The sequence below is a fragment of the Otolemur garnettii genome, unplaced genomic scaffold (assembly GCF_000181295.1).
Source record: "Otolemur garnettii isolate 467f Iridium unplaced genomic scaffold, OtoGar3 scaffold00023, whole genome shotgun sequence".
NCBI classification, from domain to species: Eukaryota; Metazoa; Chordata; class Mammalia; order Primates; family Galagidae; genus Otolemur; species Otolemur garnettii.
In genome coordinates this window covers 194847-200576 of record NW_003852418.1, presented here as the reverse complement: position 1 = coordinate 200576, position 5730 = coordinate 194847, and the positions used below count along the sequence as shown (strand labels likewise).

The 5730-nt window shown below is 38.3% G+C and overlaps 1 protein-coding gene across 1 annotated transcript in view; it reads right to left on the bottom strand.

The window, feature by feature from the left end:
- The window catches only part of RPN2 (ribophorin II), a 66680-nt gene that overhangs the window by 24743 nt on the left and 36207 nt on the right, over positions 1–5730 (bottom strand). The gene's annotated exons all lie outside the window — the stretch shown is intronic.

The following is a 5730-nucleotide window of genomic DNA, read 5'->3' as shown; positions in this document are numbered from 1 at the left end:
AGGTGTACGTGGCTGGCGCCTTAGCCGGTTGAGCTATAGGCGCCGAGCCAGAGTAGTCAATCTTCATGACCTTGGATTAGGCAATGGTTTCCTAGATATGACACTTAAATCACAAGCAGTCACAATAACAACAAAAGAAAAAAAATGGACTTCATCAAAATTAAAACCTTTATGCTGCAAAAAAGACAACTTTCATGAAAGGGAAAATACAACCCACAGACTATGAGAAAATATTTGCAAGTTATATACTGATCTAATAAGGAACTTGTAACCAGAAAACATAATAAGTCAATAATCTAAAGAGATAAATAAAGGGAAATAAGAGGTATATAGATTGGAAAGAAAGAAATAAAAAGACCAAAAAACCCCTCATTTTTAGGCAAATGATTTGAATAGACGTGTTTCCAAAGAAGATATGCAAATGACCACACAAGACAGAAAGAGATGTTCAACATCATTAGCCATTAGGAAAATGCAAATCAAAACCACAACAAGATACCACTTTACAGCCACTAGGATGGCTATAGCCAAAAGCCAGGTAATAAGTGTTGGTGAGAATACAGAGAAATGGGAACCCTTATACATTGCCAGCTGGAATATAAAGTGGTACAACTGCTTTGAAAACGTGTTTCTCAGAAAGTTAAAACAAAGAGTTACCATATGACCCAGTAATTCTATTGCTAAGAACATACCTTGAAGAATTGACAATAGGTGTTCAAATAAAAACTTACACGCTAATGTTCATAGCAGCATTATTTATAAGAACCAAAGAGTAGAAACCCTCCAATGTCCATCAGCTGATAAATGGATAAACAATTATTCAGCTGTAAAAAGGAATAAAGTACTGATACACACGACGACACAGAGGACACTTAAAAATATGTTAAGTGGAAAAAATGCCAGACACAAAAGGTGACTTATGACACTACTTATATGAAATGTCCCAAATAGGCAAACAACAGAGACAGAAAGTAGATTAGTAGATCCCAGGGCCAGGAGGACAATGGGGAGTAACTATTAATAGATGTAGGGATGCTTTTTAGGGTGATTAAAAACATTCTGGAATTACATTGTGGTAATGGCTGCACAAGTCTGTGAATATACTAAAAACACTACATACTTTTTTTTTTTTTAAATTAGGGTCTTGCTCTGTCATCCAGGCTAGAAGTATGGTGGTCATTATAGCTCATTATAGTTTCAAACTTCTCAGCTCAAGCAATCCTCCTGTCTTAGCCTCCCGAATAATTGGGACTATAGGTGTGCACTACCAGGCCTGACTAACTTAAAAAATTTTTTTTTGTAGAGATGGGGGTCTCACTATGTTGCCCAAGTTGGTCTCAAACTCCTGACTTCAAGCACCCTCTAGCATCTCAGCATCCCAAAGCTAGGATTACAGGTGTAAGCTGCTATGCCCAGATGGAATTGTATACTTTTAATGGATAAATTTTATGGTATGAAAATTATACCTCAATATAGCTGTTATTTAATAAATCATAAGTAACAAAAGCCAAGGCTCATCCTTGGAAGATGAATTTAACATAAAGTTCTGAAAGCTCTGGAATGCAGGAAAACATCTTTAGATTGCTCCCCCCTTTTCTTCTAAGTGGTCTGAGATGGAAACTAAGCACTGAAGATATAAGACTTGATTTCCATCCACAGGAGTTCTCAACCCAGTGAAAGAGCAATGTGTATGAGCAAACAACGGTAACATAACTGAGTAAGTTTAATTACAGACAGGATGTGAGATACAAGAAACAAAAATAAACTTCAAGTGGACTGAAGCCCTAAATATAAGAAGAAAAAAAACTTAAGAACTGTTAGAAGAAACTTAGGAGAATAAGGTTTTACCTTGGGATGGCATAGGATTTTTTTTTAAAGAGGACACAAAAGCACAAAAGACTTTTAAATTAGATTTCATTAAAATTAAATTTTGTGCCTCAAGAGATACCATACAGCAAGTCTAGGGGAAGACACTTATAACTAAGGATTAGTATCCAGAAAATATATCACTTCTCCTCTTTGGTCTCAGTCACAGAAGTGGGATATGACAAAGGAAACATCATCATTTGGAATGCAGTGCAATAAGATGCACATATTACGCTGCTGCTGCGGCTCTAAGGTCTTCCACTTTTGGATATTAACTTGTGGCAAACACGGCTACCCTGCCAACCGCAAGAGAAAGTATAACTAGAGTGCCAAGGCTATAAAACAAAATACCACACAGACTGGATCAAATGAAGTGCCTAAAAATGATATACTGCAGATTCAGGCATGAATCTCAAGAAGCATCAACACCTACACCCAAGAGGGCAGCTACTGCAACATCCAGTTCACTTTAAGAATTTCAATAATTTGGCCAGGTACAATGCCTTACACCTACAATCCTAGCATGCTGGGAGGCCGAGGCAGGTGGACTGCCTGAGCTCAAAGGTTCGAGACCAGCCTGAGCCAAAGCAAGACCTTATCTCTAAAAATAGGTGGGCATTATGGAGGGCGTCTGTAGTCCCAGCTACTTAGGAGGCTGAGGCAAGAGAATTGTTTGAGCCCAAAAGTTTGAGGTGGCTTGGTGCCTGTAGCTCAGTGGTTAGGGCACTGGCCACATACATGGAGGCAGGTGGGTTTGAACCCAACCTGGGCCTGCTAAACAATAATGACAACTGCACAGAAAAAATAGCTGGGCATTGTAGCAGGCACCTGTGGTCCCAGCTACTTGGGAGGCTGAGCCAAGAGAATCGCATAAGCCCAAGAGTTTGAGGTTGCTACAAGCTGTGATGCCATAGCACTCTACCTAGAGTGACATAGTGAGGCACTGTCTCCCCTCACCAAAAAAAAGAATTTCAATAATTAATCATGCAATAAATGTTATGGTTTTAAAAAAAACGTATGTATATATAATATCATTCTAAAAAACCTACAATAAAAAAGGCTAACAAACTAAAAGAAAAATAGGCAAAAATTTTACAATTTACAAGAAAGAAAACCTAAATGGTCAATAAACATAAGAAAAGATGATCAACTTTACTAGTAACCAAGGAAGAAACATTTAAACAACAAGATACCTTTCCATATGCATCAGATCAGCAAAAACTGATAATACCAAATACTAGTAAGAATATAGACAAAAGAACGATTCGGCAATACCTAATAACAAGCCCCATAGAAAAGACTAAGAGGTAGAATCAATAGGACTTGGTAACTGGCTAGAATGTGTAAGTGAAAAGAAGGGAAGGGGTCAAGTATCAGCCTGGCATCTAAGGCGGACTCAAAGGAGGAAAGAAAAGGAGGTTTCAGGAAAAATAAACTTTGCTTTTAAAGTGTTGAGCTGCAAATAAGGCCTCTTAATGAAGGAAACTAACATTAAAAGAATGTAGACTTGAAAGGTTAGAGGTACACACTGTAAGAGTTTCTACCCAAACTGTCTTAGTGAATGTGCTAGCATCAGATGTCTCTTGCCCAAAAGGTCAGACATGAAGCAGAGATTAGAGTTCCAGAAAACATCTTCCCTCTGACACACTTTAAATACAAGTGTTTAAACTACCCGTTTTAAGTAAAGCCCTATTTTGAAAAGGTCAAACTTTCCAGCTGCCTACTTTTTTCATTAAAAGAAAGTGAATGTCACAGGAGTCAACCTGAGGGCTCTTCAAAGGGCAAACTCTGGATGAGCACAAAAAAGACAGTAATGGATCATAACCTATATGGTAAAATAAAATGTACTATAAATATATAAAGTATACGTTGTAATTCTAGATATTTGGATAAGTAAACAAATGAAGGATAAAGGACTGTTTAATTTCTTATTCCAATTAATAAATACATAAGTAAAAGAGAAAATCACCATTTGGCAAATACCACACTAATAACTGCTGCAGACAACATGATCAGGATATTTGCTGTTTCAAAGTATCATCCCTCAAAACACTTAATTACAAAGCAAAAAACCAGCAACTTTACAGGAGAGAAACCTAGCACACACTAGCTTACTGAAGTGATCATGGTAAACATGACCAGTAATGAGCTATACCAACATCAGATACTTGCACAAAGCATAGCAGATCATCACTTCTGGAATATTATTGCAAAACATGCATGAGTTTAAATTAATCATGAGAAAACATCAGATAAAGCCAAATAGAGACCATCTACAAAGCCAGTACTTTCCAAATGAGTCAAGGTGATAAAAGACAAAGATATTATTACAGAATCCCAATTACCTCCCTACACTGACCACCTCCTTAAGTTGACCTAATTTTCATACATACACTGTATGTATATACTAGCATAGGAGGCCTAGTGCTTTACGTTAACTACATCTGTATCTTGACCGGTTTGTGACACATCTGTATCTTGACTGGTTCGGGACAGTCCCTTGAGTAGTCAACTTACAGAGGTTCTACTATATCTTTAATTGGAAGAGGCTAAAGGACATGACAACAAAAGTTATGTGTGATCCTAGATTGAATCCTGGACCAGAAAATGGACATAAAGGGGACAAATGGCATATTTTAAATTAAGGCCTACAGAGTACTGTATCAATATTAACTTCTTAGTACTGACAGAAAAAATATTAACATTTGAGGAAGATGAGCGAAATGTATATGGGAATTCTATACACTGTTTTTGCAACATTTATTAAGATAAAAGTTATTTCAAAATGAAAAGATTAAAAAAAACTAATAAAAAAGTGAGTAGAATGACATCTGAATGGTAAAGAAAATAGTTGTCCCAAACAACATACATTTAATATTTCAGAAAAGGCAAGTACCACTCCAAGCCCCCTGTTAAGCAGAATGCATGATGATGTAGTTAAGCAGATGCAGCAAAGACACAGTAGTGGGAACACTGAGAAGTAAGAGTGGAAAGGGGTATAAGAGAAAGGAGAAGGCAACTGCCAAAAGGCCAGAGCTATACACATCTCTGCAGCCTCCGAGGTTAGCTCTAGTCCCCAGGGCACATTAACTAGACTGGTATCATGCAGGGACAAGTTAGAGCCTCATCTATGAAATGAAGATGACTCCACCCATCTTACAGGGTTGTTAAGAACTGTGATTCTCTGGCTCAGTGCCTGTAGCTCAAGTGGCTAAGGCACCAGCCACATACATCAGAGCTGATGGGTTTGAATCCAGCCTGGGCCTGCCAAACAAGGACAACTACAAACAAAAAATAGCCAGGCGTTGTGGTGGGCACCTGTAGTGCCAGCTACTTGGGAGGCTGAGGCGAGAGAATCTCTTAAGCCCAGGAGTTGGAGGTTGCTGTGAGCTGTGATGCCAAGGCACTCCACCCAGGACAACAGTTTGAGACTATCTCAAAAACAAAAAACAAAAAACAAAAAACAAAAAACTGTGATTCTCATGTAACAGGCATTTAACAAAGGGTTCACACTGATGATCCTAATTCAAGGAAAGGAACCTAAGGTAAGGTTCAACCAAACTTGAGTTTAAGAAAATAGAAAAACATGTTGGGCAGTGCCTGTGGCTTAGTAAGCAGGGCACCAGCCCCATATACCAAGGGTGGCAGGTTTGAACCCAGTCCCGGCCAAACTGCAACAAAAAAATAGCCGGGCGTTATGACAGGCACCTGTAGTCCCAGCTACTTGGTAGGCTGAGGCAAGAAAATCACCTAAGCCCAAGAACTGCAGGTTGCTGTGAGCTGTGATGCTACAGCACTCTACAGAGGGTGACAAAGTGAGACTCTGTCTCTTTAAAAATATATATATAATTCTTTTTTTTTTTT